The 22,230-nt window shown below is 32.8% G+C and overlaps 1 long non-coding RNA gene across 1 annotated transcript in view; it reads left to right on the top strand.

Annotated features, from left to right (window-relative positions):
- Positions 1–12,169: 12,169 nt before the first annotated feature.
- Positions 12,170–22,230, top strand: part of LOC138855690 (uncharacterized) — a 41,361-nt gene continuing 31,300 nt past the window's right edge. The window contains exons 1-2 of the long non-coding RNA XR_011395517.1: positions 12,170–12,458; positions 13,275–13,629. This is a non-coding gene — a long non-coding RNA (uncharacterized lncRNA). The remainder of the gene's footprint in view (positions 12,459–13,274; positions 13,630–22,230) is intronic.

Genomic DNA, 22,230 nt, shown 5'->3' on the forward strand with positions numbered 1-22,230 from the left:
TTTGAACAGAGCATCCAATTGCAACATTCGTTTTATATATATATAACATATACAGACGCAGTATAGGAAATAAAGAAGCACCTAAACGAGCGCCGATGCGACTCAATTAGCATAAGCAGTGTACTAACAACCTATTTGAATGAAAACTCAATGAATCGCAATGACCAAGTAGCTTCAATATACGCGCCCATAACCTTTTTTTAAGGGTATATGGGAAGAGAAAGGTGGTGCGATAGTAAATTAGTAGAAACAATGTTGTTAATTGTACTTCGGGATGTATGAACAATCATGGGGTCGTTTTATTGTTCGAGCGGGGACTATAGCTACGAGCATTAAAAGCATACCATTAAATAAAGTACATACGAACTTCGTTACACTTAATAATTGTTCAATTGGCACCAAGACAACACGAAATAAAAGTAATGCAATTATTTAAAAAAAGGGGCTTAGCTTTTTTGTTTTTAATGTAAGAGCAATATGTTAAGATAAATGTTTGGATTGTTGTTAAATATTAAAAGAATTATTTTATATCAGATTCGCTAAACTGCAGCCTCTTCCATCGTAGAACTACAGTTGAGTTCGCTATGATGCTTAATACATTAATACCTAGTGAAATATATTTTGAACCTGATTTGATATATTAAAAGTTATTTGATCAATTTTCGTTATTTAACAGTCATAAAAAGATAATGTAATGGCAAATGTACGTATGTTATTTCTGTATATCGCGATCTTCATACATATAAATCGTATTTAGAAAGGACAATGAATCTTTATAACACATATAGCACATCATAATAAAGCTTTTGGTACTTTTTCTAACTTAATAAATATAGTTTTAAAAAACTAAAAAACACGCTTTTAAACCACTTCAAACTAATAAGTGAAAAATAAATCTTTATATAAACTATCAGAAATATTGACCGAAAAATATGTGTATTATTGTGAGAAAAGTGTTATGTGCTCTATTGGAAAATATATATATTATATTAAACAATTTAGGGGCGGGGTTACGCATTCTTTTAAGATAATGGGAAACTGTTTTCAAAATATTGGATTCAAATTATTGCAAAGTTTCGAGTTGATCAGACTTCTGGAAACCAGTGAAAATTGAGCTCTAATATTCCATTCCGTTACATACATATAACCCAAGCTAAATAAGCGTGTTAAAAATGAGTTTTGAATTTAATGAATATTTTTAAAAGTTTGAAATAAATTTAATGCATGACAAAGGGACACATCGTGGCAGCTATCATTTAACCCACGAGGTGGCCAAATATTGGTTCAAAGAAATATAACTATTGACTAGCTGTGTTATTTATTAGCGTCAACTATTGTGGTGAACCAGTAATTGCTGACCTACAAGAAAGCTGCATTAGTCTCATCTCAAGCTCTCTACATATATCTCTCTCGCACTGCTGCATGCATTTTAGACATTTTTCTTCTTTTTCAGCTTACGAAATACTACTTTGATTTCCATTTAGTTGTTGCATCGTTAGTCCGCTACTTAAAATCAATTTTATTACTTGTTACTGTCAGTTTTACTTCCATTCGATCTGAATGCTTTAAATCTTACTTTTTACTATCGATAGTGTTGAATATTTTCAAATTGACAACTCTGATTCGTTACAGCGTAAAAGTAAAAATCAATTCGTTACGCGATCTTCATTGGAGGTACATACGCATACAATTTTTCAATACGATTTTTTTTGGATTTAATTAAATTAGTTGTTAACCATTCAATTGAAAAATCATGCAAATGTGGAACCTAAATATTTACTTAATAAGATGAGAAATTAATGAACAGCATTTTGTAAATTTGGGAACAATAATGCCGTTATGTGTTCAGCGTTTATATAAAATATCCATAATTTTTCTTTTCTCTTTAAAAATATTCAAAATTTAATATAGTCAGGTTTGAGTATATTATAAATCGAATAGCTTACAGCTCCCATGTTAATACTTTTTGAATTACTCCTAAGTCGCACTACAACTACAGATTTTGGCATGTGTGCTAGGTAAGTGGAAAAAACCAAATTAATACTCGATATACATTTTAAAAATCGATAAAAATTATTACAAAAATTTGATTATAGTATTTGCCAAAAATTTTAATTTTTCATATTCCTTCGAATTTTTAGAATAGTAACAATGCTTATGCAAATGATGAAATTTGATTAGAAGTCGGCATATATATTGTATAATGATGAAATTGCATGTCCCCGCTTTTTTATAAATGGGTTCATACCTTCTCAGGGAGATTCACAGTATTCGGGTTTGTCAATAGCAATAGCCAGATTGGAATACTAAATTAAGAAAAAAAATATATATTTCATGAATTCGCCAGACAAATTCTTGTGCGTAGATTTTTAAAAAAGCCATCAAACAGTATGATATCTTCAGTTTTTTCAAGGGAGATTTAAAAACCTATTTCTCATAGCGAAAAGAATAGAGAAATGGTAGAAAACCTATGTGATATGATGGCTAATTTTCCAACAGGGAAGCACTCTCATATAAACACCCTATTTGACACATATATACGTATAATTCATCCAGTTTAACCTCAATGCGTATCGAATTAACTTCCAGTGCATCCAAAAACCGTTAGTGCTGCTAATAATATGCACTCATAATGATAATGTCAAGCGCTGATTATATGCAAAGCCATTTTATGATGGTGAAAGCTGCTGTAGATTCAAATGTGTTGCATACAACAATGAAGTTATAATGTGTCGGCCACTATGGTGCAGTTAGTTTAGTGCAGTTAATGATGAATGCAATGAAAGATATTTTGTGAACGCAATGATTGCATTTATGTGATAACTGTACGCATACTTGTATATATATTACAGGTATACATTTTCAGAGCTTACGCATATTGCTGCAGCACCATATATGCCGCTATGTTGAGAAATGTATTCATTTTGCCACCCCATCACAGTAATTAAAATGCATTCGCACGAAAGCTTTTCATTTAGACGAACAATATTGTCAAACGTTCGGCAGTTAGTTAGAGTATCAGAATCTCTATTCCACTACTTACCCATCCTTATCTATGTTGTTACTTGCTGCACGTAGTAGTGTAGGCCTAAGCAAAGTGGCTATGTTTGCCGGCTAATTCTATTAATTTTCCAATTTGTGGGAATGTGTGGGATAGTGTTTACCAGTCGATGGATCGATGGGTAAGCGTAAACTGCGTGTGTGTGCGAAACGTCATGGAAAATATTGCCTCTCGCCGTTTTTTGCCAATTCAATGCTAGTGCATTAGCGACACAAAATAACTGGACCAATTACACCCACAAAGTCATCTGAGCATATACATACTTGTATATATACATATAAATTATACCGATATATGTCCTTTTTCGCTGCTTGTGTTTCACGTAGTATGTATATACTTGTATGTATGCATTGCTGCGTTAACATGTGCTTCTCATTTATGCTATACAAATATACCCGTACATATGCCTCAAATCACTCTCTTGTCTTCTCATCTGCTTTTCCTGCTCGTCGGCTCCACTACACCAATTAATACGCTCAGCTTTTCATGTTTTTGCTGTGGCACTTGTCTATGCAAATGGCCATGAAATTGCATTATTCTGCGCTGCACTTGATTACAACAGCTAGCCGATTGCAGCGACGTAGAGCACTGTACTAGTATATACTCATACATGCATACATTTGTGACCCATGCACAGTACCCAAAAAGCACTAATAAATGGCGAACTTTTAACCTTGTCTAAATTTTTTTTTGCTGGTTTTTCATCTAATGCAAAATTGATTGCTGGCTTAAAGGAGCGCTGTGTGGTGATACTATTGAACAAGGTCGCACAAGGTCTATATCACAAACACAAATATACTTATGTTATGCAGATATTTATGTAATAACCGCGTTGTTAAAGCTACAGAGCCGGTTAGTTGATTCAATTTGGGGTCGGGTTCTTAATTTGAGTAGGAAACTTAATTACAAATTACCCTCGAGCAGTGTCGTTTCTAGTTAACGAGAAATATTTTATCACTCCTATAAAAGTCTGGTCTTGGTAAGCTAACTTATTATTTTGATCTATAAAACTATCTTTTTAATAAACTCGTTTTCAATAAAATTTTCAACCAATCTCATGCCTAGTACTTTTTAATCTATCAGTTCCACGTGCACTTATATATATTTTCTAAAATGATCTGTGTGATAATTGACTAAAAAGGCCTTTCAGTGTCCAGAAGTTAACCCTAACTATGTCTTTATATTTTTCCACTATTGGCCGCCTTCCGCAAAAAGCTGAAGAGTTATAGAGATTTTTCCAATAAAAGTAATATGATTTTTTTCAAAAACAAAAACACACTAGTTGGTAAGGAAATTCAAATGTTTTTTATTTGATGTAAAGTTCAATTGACACATTTAAGTTCTGAGTATAACATCATTCAAATGGCTGCCACGATTTTTTTTTGCAGCAATGAATTCGCTGAACACAGTTTTCGAGTACTTTTTCCACTAAATCAAGTCGTATGTCATGAAAGCTCCTTCAATATTGACTTCTGAAGCTTAAAGAGAGTCTGGAAGCAGTCTAATGGTGTTAAATCACAACTTCTTGTAGGCCATTCAATGTCACAATATCTTGAAATTAACGAATCTCCAAACTTTTCTCGTAATAATTCGGTTATTGCACGTGCTGTGCAGCATGTAGCCCCGTGTTGTTGGAACCAGATGTTGTCAAGTTCAGCTTCTTTCAAATGCGAACAAAAAAAAATTGGTTATCATCGATCTATACCGCTCTCCATTGACAGTAACGGTGTCACCAGCTATTTTCGAAAGTAGCACGGACCGATGTTTCTACCAGACCAAAAACCACACCAAACTGTCAATTTAAATAAATGTGGTGGCACCAGAATCGACAGTTTTGTTTATTTATCGGACCACTCAGCTGAGAGTGAGGCTCACTCACGGAGAAGATGACTTTCTTAAAAAACTCGTTATCGTTTTCAAGCCTTGGAATAGCAAAATCAGCAAATTTACGACGTTTATGGTGGTTTAATGGCTTCAGTTCTTAAGTGAGAATAATTTTATATGGATGCAAGCCCAAATTCATTTTCAAAATCCGTCAGGATGTGGTTTATGATTATTTTGATAATAAAATTGAATAATTTGTTAACGTTGATCTTGCGTGTATCGCTCATAAAAATTGTAAACATTACCTAATGAAAAATTAAAAAAATTACATATTAAAAATGGCAAAAACGACCCTTAGAAATCATACCAACCTGATTGGAAAGCCCGACTATATTTCTACATTGGCAGTCCTCATCTCAAGTTGGCTGCCAGGTTCAACCTCTTACAACCATGCCTTCATTTACTTCACAAAGCTTCTTATTTCTTCGTGGGATTTTTCATATGAGAGCTAAGCCAATTCAATCTTTAGCAATCAATAAGCAGTCACTATTTTCATGCTCACTTCATATTTAAGAATATTCTAGGATTTATGGTTATAGTCGTAGCACTTCTATTATTAACTCTTATAAACCCATATCTACTAGGATACCCCGCTAACTTCATCCTAGCTAATCCTTTTATAACTCCTGTTCATATTGAATCAGAGTGGTAGGAGTTTTTCCAGAATCAACAAAATAAAAGTTCCAACCAAACTTCATGTATGGTTAGAACTCGCATCTGTTTCTATACTTTTTCAGCTTTATTTTGGTGTAATAATATAAGTTGGTTTAGAAGGTCTACAATCATTTTATTTATAGAAAACCTATTAAAATAACAACAATCAGGCAAGAATAGTTACTAGCTTCCCGCCCCACATTAGACTAAAACTATCAGAAGCGTACTCGCTAACAAAGGCTTAGTTTGGCCACACCGTGTATATGCCCGATAAAGAAAGTTATCACTTTCAGAAGGTCAAATCAGCTCAAATCGCTACTACTCGATTACCAAGCATTTCTGCTTGTGCGATATTTGACGAACTTGATCAGAGTATCTTACATATGATAGCATATCTATATTATATTCGTCCTTCTGTTTTACTTCGTATTTTATGCAATTAGTTTCATTTCACTATGTTCTTAGCCTAAGCATATATTTGTACATATCGATTACTCTATACCCTCAACGGGCACCAAACATTTGACCGGACTTTAAATCTTCAAAATATCGATGCTCTAAATTCAACTCCAACTAGCCGATTTAGTTGGTATACAACCTGTGCAAGTAAATTTTTCTGTTTTTGTACCATCACTGATTGATAGCAACGCATAAATTGCGCCAAATTATGAGCACAATAACGACAGCAACAACAAACAGCTATCATAGCAACGAAATCTGCATTGTATGCATTTTGAATTTTACCTGCGGCATCTTTGAGTGGCACATAGCTAGGTGTGGCATACCACATGCGCCCGTATGAATGCGCTCTTCACTTGTATGAACAAGAACAAATTGGTATTCGGAATCGTTTTCGCGCTTAAGTGGGCTTGGCATATTGAATTATTAAGCGCGAACGCACATTTTTATTTATACACATACATACTTATGTACATATTTGTATATAAATGAAGTATGTGTGAAGGAATATGTGTTATTTTTTCATTTTACTGGATTTGGCAGCTCTCTAGCTACAAAAAATGTTGCGTTATGAGGTAACTTAACGATATGTGAAAAAGTGAGCACGCTTTTTAGACAGCATACGAGCATATTTCATGCCATACTTTTGAAAATAAACAAATGGACGGATTTTAAATATTAATAAATGAGGGGAGAGCTCTTATGAATAAACTGAAAACAATTTTTGTATAATTTTAGTAATGTGGAAATATTCATCATTTTTTTAATAGATATATTTATTTTAATTTACTTATTTGAAACATCATTTTTTTTCTACTTTATTTATACATTTTTACTATATAACGGGTAATCCATGTAGAGGTACATTTTTAATAGCCTTTTTTTGACAGTTTTTATCATATTATTTTTGTTCAGTATTGTTTGGCATTGACCATGGCCGAATCGACCGGCGCCATTCGCAGCAACTCGGATTGACGTATGGAACGATTTGGCGCTATTTTGGGTGAGATCTTGTGAAATCTTCGATCTATATTTCTTCAAAAATGATGTCGGTAAGAACGTAACGGTCAATGGTGACCGTTACCGCGCCATGATATGCGACTATTTGATGCCTGAAATGGAAGCTCGTGATCTCGGTGACATTTGGTATCAACAAGACGACGCCACTTCCCACACATCGCACCAATCAATGGATTTATTGAGAGAACACTTCGGTGCGCAGATACTTTCGATAATTTCACGTTTTGGGCCGGTCCATTGGATACCAAGATCGTGTGATATCACACCGTTTGATTTTTTCTGTAGGTATATGTAAAGTCTAAAGTCTATGAGGACAATCCCGAGTCATTGAGAAAAACGAGTCATTAAAAATTGAACTCAACGGATGGACCATCTGAGACATAGCCGCGGATGGATATACAAATTAATTCTACGTCCTTAATAACTGTACATTTTATATTAATAACGCATAATGTATAAAAAAAATTAATATCTTATTACATGTCAATACTCGTACATACATATTCTGGCTTTTTACCAGAAGAGCTTTACAAAATAATTAAATTTATTGAAATTGTGTATGGCAAAAATACAAATCAGTAATAACTTGCATCAATGCAATACTTATAATGCAAGAATGAAATTTATATTGAAGGTAAGACCCAGTAGGAAAAAATTATCTGAGATTTTTTTTTAATAATTCATTGCATATTTTTGCAAAAAGTAGTTAAGATAAATTGAAGTTAAAATTTTATATAATACTACGTAATGTTATGATGAACTATTATCATTCTATTATTTATTGGGTCTAGTCCAAAACTGTTAGCATACTTTATGTTAATGAATCCGTTATTTATGTTTTAGTTTTGTAAGTTTCTTTTTTACTTTTTAAATAAATTTGAAATTTAAGTTAGTCATTCTTGTTGTAATACCTAAAAAAAGTTTTGTACAAGTTTTATTCGTGATAATAGTCTACAAGCTTTTATAAGCATATCTAAGTTGCAGTTTCTCACTCTTACTTCTAACTTAAACCTATCTGCAATGATATTGTAGTCCTATAAACTTTCAAAACTGAACTCCCCGGCAATAAAATTGACTAATGGGATTCGTTATTTTTCATTGCTATTATATTTTTCGCTTGTCGTGTGTTTAATTGTTATTGTGGGGTGTGGCTGCATACTTGCTAAACCTAAACAAGCATTTTCACACATCGTTTATGCAATAACGCCATTTTAATTGTTGTGGATAAATGTAATATGCGAAACATGTGAAAAATTAATGGAGAAATGGCTGCACAACAAATTCATGTAATTAATTTTAAGCGTTATAAAGTAATAAAATTTTGCAACAACAGCCACTGAGTGGTGGCCATTTAGATATTATATTTCCCTTCGGATAGTTAGCAGTAATTTCAACGGAGCACGCGGCATGCAATGTGTGTTGCAAATATTTAGCTTGATAAGTAATTGCATTCCACAAATGTACGAGTGCAATTGCTTTTGTAAATATTTATATATAATAATATTCTTTTATAAGCTTGAGTATTTGGAGGTCCATTATACAATTATAAATATTGTTAACTATTTATTATGTAAAGACAAGTCCCAAAATTATAATAAAACTGAAATTTAATCGCATTATTATTCTATTATTCACTTTTAAATAGAATAACACAGCAAGTCTCGACGTCGCTATATAGAGTTACCTATCTGCTCGTGAATATAGAATGTGTGCTGGATAATTGGTTTTAATTGCAACTACCACTTATTTGTACACCGAAAGTAATTACTGGGGTAAAGACAGAAAAGCTACTAGCCTCTATTATTGACTGACGCACAAATTATAAATATCTCTCTTTGATACCGGGTTTTATTATCAAGTTCACTTGTGGCACATTAATAATAATTAATAAGCCTAATTTTTTTAAGACAAAGTATTTCAAAATTTTGACATTGAGTTTGTTGATGTAAACATATACGCGGTGTTCATCATTGAGATTTTTGTCTTATTGTTGAAAAGTCTGTTAAAAAATGCGGTTATGGCTATCGGCTATCGTTTTTATTTGGTTTTAGAATGTGATTCACACACGTTTTATCATAAAATAAAATTTATATTATCTTAATATTCACTATTTAATAGAAAATTAGTAACATCTGTGCATACCATTAGCCCTTAGAAGGTGTTTTAAAGCTTTTATATTAGAACCATCTATTTTAGAACATAATGCATACGACTTTCTCAAAATTGGGCACCTAAAATACATATTTTAATGCAAATACTTTTTTTCACATTCCGAAGATAGAATATAACAACAAAATTGCGCTGATTTCTCTGCTTTGCAATTTCAGATTTTTCTGCTTTGCATTTCATATCACTGCATATGTTTCGAATTTCATTTGCCTAAGCTCTAAGCTCAACAATTTAAAGCAAATTTGAATTTAAATATAACCTTGCTTATCGCTGTTTATGTGATTATTAATTTTGGCTTATTTAAACCTAAAGAGATAACTGAAATAATTATTTTGTATACATATACATTTCGGCATTAAAAAGCTATTAACTATGAAAATACAGGAAAGCACATATTTTGATAATGCAATCAATTAAATATTTTTATCATGAAAAACTTTCGAAATATAGAAATATAGAAATTCAGCAATTTTACATATTTATATTACTCTTATTTTTACACTAATTAAAATCCTTAATTAATAATTTTAATTAAAACTAATCCAATTTGGAAAACAGTTTTCACTAATCCAATTTAGCTAGGCCTGTACATGTGTATGTATTTCTAAAGTAAAGTTTCCATAAAATTAAATGTGTACAATCAATCTCACTTATTTGGTTATACTATATTTACAAACATATACATAATTAACTAACAATTTACTTGCTCTCCAATTTACTAAACGTCACTTGATTAAAAACGTTTTATATTATTTGGACATTACATAACTCATTTATGTCAATATTGGCGTTATTAATTTGTATATTAATTGCACATAAATATAGTAAATATTTTTGCATACACTTACATATATGTACGTATGCATTACATACATAAACGCATATACATACCAAAAATGCTACAAGTGTACTTAAATAAATAGCAATCGTATTATTTTGCTTCGAGTATCTGCAGGTACAAGCAATTGACTTTGACAGCTTCATTCAAATCATTCCTCGCTGTGGTTAAACATAATCATCAAAAGCTGACTGTGTAGATATGGTATACAAACTAATACACAGGGTGATTCAGAACAGTTTTGTTAGAATATAAGTATTTTATTTACAGGAACTAAAGAGATCAAATTTTAAGTGATGTTATGTCAATACAGACACTCGACATCAACTAATTGTGGTTATAAATATATTGAACAGACTACTGATTACTTTTAAGTTTAGTTACTCTAGATGTAAGTTAAAAGATGACGAACTGCTGTTGAAGCAGCGAAAGATGTGAGATATTATGCAGCTGGTTTGCCAGATATGCCAGATTTGTTTTAGGCAACTGTGCGATCTTAACTCAAGTTTATTTTGGTATTAATTCAAATTACACTTTTTGAGCGTGGTGACCGATGAGAAGTTAAATTTGTATAAAATATTTTTGTTATCTTACAATAGATTTAGGTTTTCAGGAATTATTATCATTGAAACTATCGGTTTATGTTAACTGAAATAAGAAACATAAGTTTGAGATTTGATATCCTCTAAATATCTGGAAAATATGGTGTCAATAGTGGTTCCATATTTTGTTGTCGATTCTTGTTGATCATTCATTTTCAAAATCAATTTCTCTGAAAGAAAAGTTGTCAACCGCTCTGATATTTTATCAGCGCACTTGATGTTGAAATCGCCAGCCGAGATAAGTGGAAATTTATTGCCATTGATAATCCGATTGAAGTACCTAATTCCAATTGTATTGTTCAAGTCAAATGAGATACTGTTCCAAGAGGTGGGGTAGCTATTTACCAAATTAATAATAACAGTGTTATTAATATATTATATTTATTAAACTTTTATTAAATTCCATTTTTTTTTTGCCATTAAAATAATTATATTTTAAATATTATTACTTTTGAGTCACCCTGCTCTTCAATTGATTTTTTCCGCTTGAGATATGTGAAAATACACCTAAAAGTATGCAACTATGTTGCGCATACATTTTGATCGTGTTAGGTTTATTTGCTTTACGGAATTTTTTGATTCAGTACCCATGCTCAAAACCCGCGATAGAAGCTATACAATAGCTTAAAATGCGAATGAGATGCATTAATTTTTTCAGGAACAAGATTTAAAATATTGTTCTACGCTTCGTCATGGAAGTAACTGTACTCAAAGACCAATGAGTTTTTGCATATATCAGTCAACAGTTGGCGTACACACATTTATACGAATTTATAAAATAAGTACGTCTTCTGCTTTGGTGCTGATTTCTTGTATTGCAGCTTTGATGTTGTACGTTGCATTTGATTACAATAGGGTTGGAAGCATTCCGTTTAGAAATACATTGAACATTTGTTCAAGGAATCGGTCAACTAGAACTTCACTCAAATGACACTTTTGATTTGAGCAGAATCAATTTATAAATATATTTCGTAAAAACTTATATATTTTTATTAAGCAAATTTTCAAGCTTTAAAGGTGGTATCTTCAGGTAAGCTCGTTTTCAATTTCGAAAACTCTCAAATGCCTTATATTTCAATATTTTATTTTATTAAAATAAGAATTATAACTGAAACATTTTTTAATTTATTTTTATATTCTAAATCATTCGCATTACTGACTCAATGAGCCTTCAACATGATGCCTGCAACATGTTGCCAGAAACTTATGGCCACTTCAACACGAACTCACTCCATATATGTATAAAGGGTGTCTACCAAAACTTGTTGCGGTCCAAAAGCAAGCAACATTTATATTTTCCATTAGCAACATTTATATTTTCCATTAGCAACATTCGGAAGGTCACGTTTCGTAAAACCGGCTCGCTTCGTGCAGGTGTGGAGAGTTTCTACTCGTATGCACTCAATTGCGTGTGTGGAGCATTTAGCTTTGCTTAACGTTGGCTTTTGAGCCGAAAAGACGATTAGTTTCGTAATGGCCATTGTTAAATATAGTTAAGATCTGGTGAAATTTAGTAGCTCACGCTTTTGGTGCGCTGACTATAATAAAGTATTGGAGCGCAGTTCATATTTGAAATATTGATGTGTGAATAAATACATATATTTGTATATAAAAACAAAAAATTTCAAAAATTAAAAAAAGTGTTTCAAGTGAAAGTGAAATGAAAAAGTGTTAAAAAATTTTAGGCAGCTAGCAAACCAAAGATATATTGGCTGCCGATAAGTGTACGGCTGATCCTGAACTAAGTGCTTTGAGTACAATAGTTCAAATTGTAAGAAAATCTGTGAAACATCGGCGTTTCAATTGCCTGAATTACAAATAAATAAATAAAATTCCACAGCCCACTTTCTACACCGTCGCCTGCCTTGCTTTGTCCCCATTCACGTGCCGTTGCACACTCAAACAAACATACACACTCACAAATAAACGCATGCATACGTCAGACGCTTCCACCTACTTCGAAACTACTCGCTGAGTGTCACTTGGCGTCTCAAGCCGTTACGTCTGGCCGTGCTGTGCATTGTGTCGGGTCGTGCTGCTTTTAGTGTGCCGCCGCGTGTGTGTCCTTGCGTCGCGCCGCTTTGCCGCTGTGGCACATCTGTTATTCTCTTACAAATTTCTTTATTGTCTGCATTCTACTTGCCACCCGAACCCCACCGACCGCTTTAGTCTGTTTTTGGTTTTGTTTTGCTCGCAATTTTTGTTGCTTAGTCCGTTAGGTGTTTGCAGATTTCATAAACATACGCAGCTATGCGGTTTGCCATTGCGGGCTGACAGTAATCGCAAGTGCTTGCAAGGCTAAAAAACAAAAACAACAACAAAAGTTGCACAATAACGTCGGCACAAAGTCTAAAGTCACGTGCTCGAGTATATTGGTGGCTGTGTGTGCGCACCGGAAGTGAAACCCAGTAAAGGAAGCAGAAGGAAAGTGTATTATATCCGCTTGCAAAAATAAATGAATGTGCGCCTCATATAACAAAGCAACAAACCAACGGAAAGTGCAAGCAGCACTAGCAACAAAAACACCAGCAACGCGCTACATTATCCTACCATTCATTTATTAATTTTTACCATCTTCTTTATCTAGTGTTCGCCATAATGCCATAGTTCGTTGCTAAAACTGCAATAAAACGCGAGGCATAAAAGAATTCACGAAAAGAAGTGGAAATCCTGCAAAAGGCTTAACAAAAGTGGAATTATTTCGTCTTCTTATAAAGCAAAGCCATAAAAAGTGTGGAAAAGTTTCAAGTGGGTAGTCTTCGCCGGCAATAAAGCTGGAAGTGTGAAATTCATAAGCATAAAAATTAAAACTTTGTTCGAACACAAAAAGTCAAGGCAGCAGCAGCAACGTATCGGAAAAACACGCGTTAGTATTTTCTGGCTTTGCAAGTTTCATAAAGTAATGAATGAATTATAAATAATCTACTACAACTCTCAGGCAAGTAAGTAAAATAAAAGAAATTTCAGTTTAAATATTTATAACTAGGAGCTCAGTTATGAGCCAACTTTTTATCTCTGAATTTTGAGTCTATATGAAGACAAAGCTTCCCAAGAAAAGCGTATATAAATAGACTTCTTAGTTAAAAAGTGTTGAAAATACTTACAAATTTCGAGAATTTCCTAAAACCAAAAAAGTTTTAAAAATATTTTCAAAATATTTTAGTGACAATAATTAAACTGAAAACTAATTCAGTCAACATTAAGTTTTGTGCGATGATTGCCGACTTTGGTGATGAATTCACATTCAAAATTTCAAATTTTTTACAACAGAGAACAATTAAATATATTTTATATATGAACTCTTGAGGGTGAGTTTTTAAATTTTCGTGATTACTCAGACATCCTACTCGTCGCCGGGTTGGTTTACAGATGGTCCGTACATTTAATTTCCTACAAATTTGTTACTGTTTCTGCTTATAAATGTAGTTTTTTAAATATTTTTCCGCAAAGCAACATATTTTACAGAATACTTAGCAGTGTTAGTTGACTTACTAACGACTTAAATAACCATTTCCTGACTTGTTTGTCAATCGTTTTAGCTTTGCAACTAAATTCATCTCTAATATTCGCATTTCAACTAAAATTTTATCATTTCCTTTCCTTGCTTTCACGCTAAAGTTAAGAATTTTCCATCCTTACGGATAACATAAACTTTTATGACTTCCTGATCCGGTAGCCGGCTGCAGCAACATACATACAAAAATACGTAACCAAACGCCAAACGAGACAAAATCAAAACTCACCACTGCTTGGAATAGATTGTCCCACAGCAGTTTACCATTCACAGTGGCAAGGACAGTGTGTGGCACATGCGCTCGTATGCAACAACTTCAATGCCTCAACTTGCTCGAAATACAAATGCAACACGAAAATTTAATTGAAAAAGTTTATGATTTGGCAAACACGTAATTTTGCAATGCAGACATTTTAACGAAAAATTTAAAAAAAAGTTTATGGATTGTGGTGGTGGGCAACATTTTGTATACAATTATTTGTATACATAAATAATCAGCATGATGAGCTGAGTTGACTTAGCCATGTTTATCTGTCTGTATATATACGAACTAGTCACTCAGTTTTAAAGCTATCGATCTAAAATGTTGCACCTGTTCTTTTCTCACTAAGAAGCTGCTCGTTTGTTGGAACGGCCGATATGGGATCACTATAGCATACAGCTGCCATTCAAACTGAATAATCGGAATCAAGTTCACGTAAGGAGCCTTTGTATTTGTGAAGGGTATTATAGCTTCGGTGCAACCGAAGTTAACATTTTGTTTTCTTGTTTTGTTTTCATTTCGCGAATCCTTACTTTTTCCTTTTATTTTTCTTATTTTATTCACCGCCTGCCACTGATTTGTCTTTCGTGGTTTCATTTGTTTTATTTATTTAGAGATTCGAAATTGTCGTAAAGTTTTCGCGACGACAAAACGAATTAAAACCAGTTAAACTCGCACTGGTTTGCTGTAGCACTTCAAAGTTTGTCTGCAGCTGAGATGCGCGCAGCTACTAGCCAGAAACTTCTTGGTCTTTCTAAAGTTGTGTTGAGTTAGGTTTTGGTTGGATTAGTGAGGAGTGAATGGAATTTTACGCGGATGGAAATACGAAAGTTTATGTTGATCCAAAGGGAATGCAATGAGCTGCATTGGAGTGAAACTGAACGTAAATGGAAGAGAAAATTTTTCAACTGAATAATTTAAGAGGGTTGTCGACAAATAATTCTTATACGTATACTGTTTCATTGTCTTTTAATTATATTAGATCTAGTGCTCTTGTAAATCCTTAGATTCCAATAACGTTTAAAAGTTCTTTATTAGATTCTTGAGTCTTCCTGTCGCAGTTTACCGAAAGGTCGTATACCGATCTTATTTGCCCGAATACATCTGCCTTTCATTAGTGTTAAGAATGAAATATTAATTGTTGAATACAAATTATCTTTAATAGTTCTGTTTAATTTTTCTAGTACCGTTTGGAGTTTCCAAAGGTCTCTATATTTAAAATCCATTTCTTTCTTATATGACAACATTTCGGGTTGATTAATTGAAAATAAAATCTGCTTTAGAAAACTAAAGCTCGAAAGATCTCAAACAGCAACAAAAGCTCAAGATGGGGAAGGACAGTGATTTTTAAGCTTCAAAATCAATTACTACAGATGTACGTTTCCTAACAGTGGTTTCGATGAAGTCCCGAGTTACGATATTGCGAGTAAATTCATGATATGGAATAACTCATTATATAAATCGGAAACTTCATTAAATTCCCTTCAAGTTAATATATTATATAGATAGTTATAGAATGAAGTTTGCATCTCGACATAAGGTCTATTGTGCCCTCAACTCCATCACAGCGACTCAAATTGAGGAAATCCAATACAGGGCAGGGTGCCACCGAGGCGATGTGATAAGTTTATCGCTGTAGGAGAGAAACTGAAAGTATATCAACAAATTTTTTGTAAGGATAAAAGAAGTTACCCGAATTGGAATCAGTAGTATATCTCAGATCGTGTTCATTTTAATATTTAATTAGTTTGTTTTGTGTTCTTGGGAAGACTCTCAGAAGTTGCATTAAATGCATAGCTCCGGAGTTGCAGGGTTATCTTAAATTATTGAAAATCTTCATTGGCAGTTAGAATCTGCTTAAGAAGATTATGGTCCAGAATGTTTTAATATAGATTAAATTTCAGTTTCGAAAAAAAGTATTTTGTAGTGTCACTAAAAGCTACCAGAAGAGATTATTTCTGTTCTTTCTGTCTCTTGAAGAAATGAACGTCAAACTATGGCAGCGAATGCCAGACGAAAGCAAATAAGAGTATGATAGCAGAGTTTGGGTCGGTTTGTCTGTTTGTCGGCAGACAGATACACTTAAAAATTTTAGAATTCATGTTTTACATATTTTTTGCAGCGTTTGAGTTTTTGGGCACTTTCTTCAGTATCGTTTTCCAAAAGTTTGGTTCATTGTAGCTTTCTTATAACATTTTTAAGCAAAAATTTTTATTTTCAACTTTCATATTATTTTATTCTCATTATATCTACTTTTTGCATACAAATTATCAGTATTTTATACCCATTATACATGATTAACTTTCACATGGCTTAAGTGTCTTGATGAACGCCCTTTTCAAATGGATGTAGGGTGAGCCCAGAAAGTTTTGACAACTGATCAAAAAGTTGCACGCATTATTAAAATTCAAGTATTTAAGGCTTATTCTTGATTGTGTTCTTGGAACAAAAATAAACGATAGTAGTGAAATATAAACTTTCGATTCATATGCAAAGAGAAGCATATCATATATTAAAACATTTGTATTTATAAGTCATACAAAATATGTATGTATGTATGGTATATACGAAATATATCTTTAATAAATTATAGCTTTTAAAACCTAAGCTGCATCTACAGTGCAAACTTCTAGGATGGTGTACTCCAGCAAAAAACGTGCAGAGTTGCCAAATATTCCCTTTAAAATTGCGATTTGCTGTGAAGTATTTTATGCTGCATGCTGCTTCTTTGCACCGTTATTTTGTTTGTATAATTTTCGCTATATAAAGTAGCTGTGGTAACTCTACACAACGCATCCTTTTAGCAATATCACTGCAGCATGTCAGAAACTTGCGAATGCATGCAGAGATTTATTTCAAGCTCAAGGATAAAGTTGCTGGGAGCACACATGCACATGTCCAGACACTATTTTCACACATACACATATACGCATATAAGCTTTTTTATGATTATAGAGAGGTGTGGTGGATTGGAGAACATGTGTGCGAACTCGTGCGAAATCAAAGTGTGTCACAGCTGTTAACTTTTACTTGTTTTAATTTTCACTTTTGTTTTGCTCTGCCACATCTTATAGCTGGTGCAGATTCTGTTAATGTTGTTGCTATGTCGGTGTTCTTGTACTTGCCACCACCTGACACTCTTTGTGCATTTCATTCACTTAACTTATTCTTCTTGTTTTCTTGTATATGTCGTTGCACTTTTTCTAGCCTTTTCTAGCATTCTTCGTTGAAATATCATTTTAATATAAAAGGTGTATAAGTGAGTATGTGCGCTTTTACTGCATCTTCAGTGAAATTCCACATATGTGATTTTCTATTCCAACGAAACTTTATGTGTGTGAGCTGCTAGTCTGCAAAGCCAAGTATTGGAAAACTCTAGACTCATTCGGTGTTGCTTTTGTTGTTATTTAATGGCTGTGTTAGCTTATTAAATGTACAACAGTTTTTTTATTAACACGTTTTTGTGTTCTTGCCTTTCTCTTTTCTTGTTTCTTACAGCTTTTCAAATCCCTTAAACTTCAGCTTACTAGCAGACTAAACTCACGCACACGCATATGTATTCATACATATATACATCTTAGCAGTGTAGAAATCTTTAAAGATATCTACTTAACTGACAACCACCCAGAGTGACAAACAAACCATACGTACAAATCTTTATTATCACCTTTAAAATAGGCTGCTGAGCCAATGAACCCATGTCAATATTTTCCATGTACTTATTGTAAGCCTCGGCTGAGATGGCCTTCAGTGACTTCAGCGAATTTCGATTTCGGTTCATTTTTGGAGCGCCATTTGCTAGAATGTTGAACTGTTTCGACGACTTATTCATAAAACCATGTATCATAACCATTACTGATATGTTTATTGAATGTTGATTCCTCAGCTACGTTGTCAAGCATTTCTTTTGCGACCTTCCTCGAAGTCGTTTTTGCAAAGGATTCAGGTGTTTTGGTACGTGGCAAGCATTGACACGGCTCATAACAAACCAAACCAAACCAAAACATTAACCGCAATTTATTAATCGATCTATAATAGATTTTGAGATCCTCTGCTTTGACGACTTCTTTAACTTTTTGGACGTTATTTTCATTAACAGAGGTAAATAAACGACTCGATTTGACTGCATTGTGTCACTCAAAATGAGTACTGTTTATTAATTACTCTTTTTCAATTCAACTTTGACAGTTGTGGTTACAACAGACATATATTATAATATATTTAAAAACTTTGGTTTTACTTTACATTAACTGCTACTTTCGTTTATAAAATCAGTTTACTATTGAAATTTCATTAACAGAAGCCTAAGCTCACAAATTTAATCAATCATATTATAATAACACTTTATCCTTTCGGCAAACTTTTGCTATAGTTAATAGTTCGGAAAACTTTCACGCCGTCTGCCATAAACTTTTTGGCTCAACTTGTGCCGCTAAGTAAAGTATGGAGGCTAACTATAAATCAAGCAAAATAACCTCAGAAAATAGAGCTTATATACAGATACACATATAAATACATACATATGTACATACATATTCGGTGAGTGAAATAATGCCACATAATAATTAGGAGAACACAATCGATAGTCTGCAAATTGGCGCTGTGACGTCGGCTGTCCATCAATCTTTATTACCTAAACCGCGTTTTTAGCGCAGAGTTGCCATTCACCGCATTTGCGTTTTTCATTGCATGTCGCGAATATTCGATTGCTCTTGACATAATGTACGGTCTTTTGTTGTTATTGCTTTGTTGATTGGTCAAGTAAACTGTCAAACAATCGTGCAGTTAATGTGTTGTAATAACAATAACAAACTGCATTTAAGAAATAAGACGTCTACGATGATTTAATTAAATCACCGTTGTTATAGCTTTTTTCAATTTTATTGTGTGTATTAATTGTCGTTCATGCATGTGTGTCGCTTAATGTAAGCGCGTTGCTATTCACTGCAACTGAAGAACATTAAATTTTAAACTTTGTGGCAGTTGGTTAGTGCAAGTTTAACAGTTAGTCGGTTGCCTCGTGCTACTGTGCGTTCGGTTGTTCGCTTTGATACACTGATTGGCTGCAATCGACGGCAACAACAATGCAGCCATTTCCGCGTAGCAATCTCTCTGGGCGTCATTATGTGGAATCCGGCGTACATAATTTGTGGGTTTAATTAATTAATTAATTAAACTGTGAACGATGTGACGTGTGATTGCTTTGCGGTGAATTAAAATTTGTGCACGTTTCAGGAAACTTACATGGGTACATATGTAGATACGATAAATGCATAGCAGATCAACGAGCAATTTCAAGTAACGTAAAATTAAAAAAAAATTTATAAAATAACAACTATGCAAATTAGAATATAGTGGAGACAAATATATAATTCAATACAAAAACGACTAAAAATCAGCGAAATAAAGGACCAAAAAATCATAAATCATTCGGTTGCACCGAAGCTGAAATATAATTCACAAATAAAAAAGTTTCCATACAAGAACTTCATTTTAATCGCTGAATTTGTATGTCAGTCATATGCTATATTGTCCGGTCTGAACAATTTGTTCGAAGACCCTAGCGCTGCCTTGAGAAAGAATGTGCGCAACACTTCGGATCGGTATCGCAAAAACTGAGGTACTAGTTTTCGTATACACAGACCGACCGACGAAAAGGCAGACAGACGGATATGAATAAATTGACTCAGCTCCTCACACGATTCATTTACATATATATGTATACTTTACAAAGTCTCCGACATTTTTTTGATGGGTGTTACAAACTTCGTAGTGAACTTATTGAACCCTCTTCAGAGTTTAATAACAATTAGGAATAGGTTAAGGTGTTAACCGATTTAATTTATTTTTATCACATATGATATCGTGCTATATTTGTACTATCTTATATATTTTATCTTAATTTTTTTTAGACAGATATGTGCTTATTGTGACCATTAGCCATTTCAACCGCTTTCACGCCATACTCGGAAAACACAGCGTTCTCACTGTTTTTGTCTAATATATCTATAGTAGATTGAAAGATAGAAATACCAAATATATTAAAAGACGAGCTTCTATAAACCATTTAATATTCAAGTATCTAATCGATTTTGTTTTGCACAACTAATCATTCTGATATATAAAACACAATAATTAGCCAGTTATATAATAAAGAATGGAGTAAGTCTACAATATTACAGGTATACAATATTTATAAAAATTATTTAATCTTTCAGAGTTCCCTTCTACATCTGCAATTAATATTATTTTTGTGCTGGCAATTTATATCGCTATAAATTAAGTTAATTGACAACAGCGGTATTTTTTAAAAGGTTCTGCAATAACATAACGAAATTTGTACATAAATTAACATACTGTTTTCTTCATGATGTTTTCAAAAGTAACGTTAGTATTGTGCTGCAAAAAAAAATAATTCGAAATTCTCTTCCAAAATTATGCTGATTTTATTTTTTGCCTTTCTTTAATAATCATTTTAAAGAGAGCATTCAATAGTGCTCAATTATTTCAGCTGAGGAGAATATTGTTTCAAAGCAATAAACTCATAAATTACCTCTCCAACAATAAATCGAACTTTGTCATCTACTAATTCTACGATACAACAATAGACACAATTGTGACATTCACATTTCCAATAACTGTGTTGTAACATTTCTGGTTGCTTTTCATTTTGAATATATAATTGACAAAATTTCAAAAATAATATGTAGAACAATTCAACTCTTTTATGGCTTACGATGAGTAAAATCGTAAAAATATGTACACTTCTCAATCACTGTTTTCATTTGTTTGCACTGCTATATCTAAAAGGTAGGGGATAAAACTCAATTAGCTCGCCTTATCATTTCGTTTACGAGCAGAAATGTAAACGGAAAAGCTTAGCAGGTCAACACACTGTAAAGACCCTATATGTATGTATGTATGTATAGAAGTAAAATTTTATTAATATTTAATACGTTCTTCCTTTCATGTAACCAATATCAACAAAAGTAACATTAGCAAACCGAAGTGACTTGATAACAACTTTCAATTATAGATAAGATAGATATGCAAACAAATATACATATTTCTATATAAGTCTGAATACACAAAAAGTAATTATACATATACTAGTTGTAATGTTATGGTGCACCGGTTTTCATAGAAAAATATTTTGAGCCAGATACCTATCAATATTTATGTAAACAAAATAAAATAATTTCATATCTTCCAATATATATATTTCATATTTTCCAATAAAACGAAAATATCAATAACGAAATAAATTACTACCATAATTTTAGACTTATTAACTGTATGAAACGTACTCTAGTTTTGGCATATTCTGAACTCCCCTAAAATTACCAACCTGTTGAAGTCATTCAAATTTAATATTTTTGATTATTATATTTATCCCTAAATGTATAAACCATACATTAATTTTCAAATTGAAGTACATTTATTTTTGAAAATTTTATTTTATTTTATCTATTTAATTAAATCTGAAATTACAAAAAATTCAACTGCGTTATACATATTACTCTACATCACTATACAATTTAGCTTGCGGTGAACAAACTTGCTCTCTGTTAAATTTACTTTTGTTACCAACACAATTGAAAGTCAAGTGATGTATCGTATTACAAGCCAAATTATTTTCTCATTTCTCGGTTGTGTTGAGTAAAGTTCCGATTTGTGGTGGAATTGTCGGAAAGCTAACTGCACGCAGAGCTTTCAGAAATTGTTTACACTTGAGTAAATGTATATATTGTGTGTAGAGTTTCCTTT

The sequence above is a fragment of the Bactrocera oleae genome, chromosome 3 (assembly GCF_042242935.1).
Source record: "Bactrocera oleae isolate idBacOlea1 chromosome 3, idBacOlea1, whole genome shotgun sequence".
NCBI classification, from domain to species: domain Eukaryota; kingdom Metazoa; phylum Arthropoda; class Insecta; order Diptera; family Tephritidae; genus Bactrocera; species Bactrocera oleae.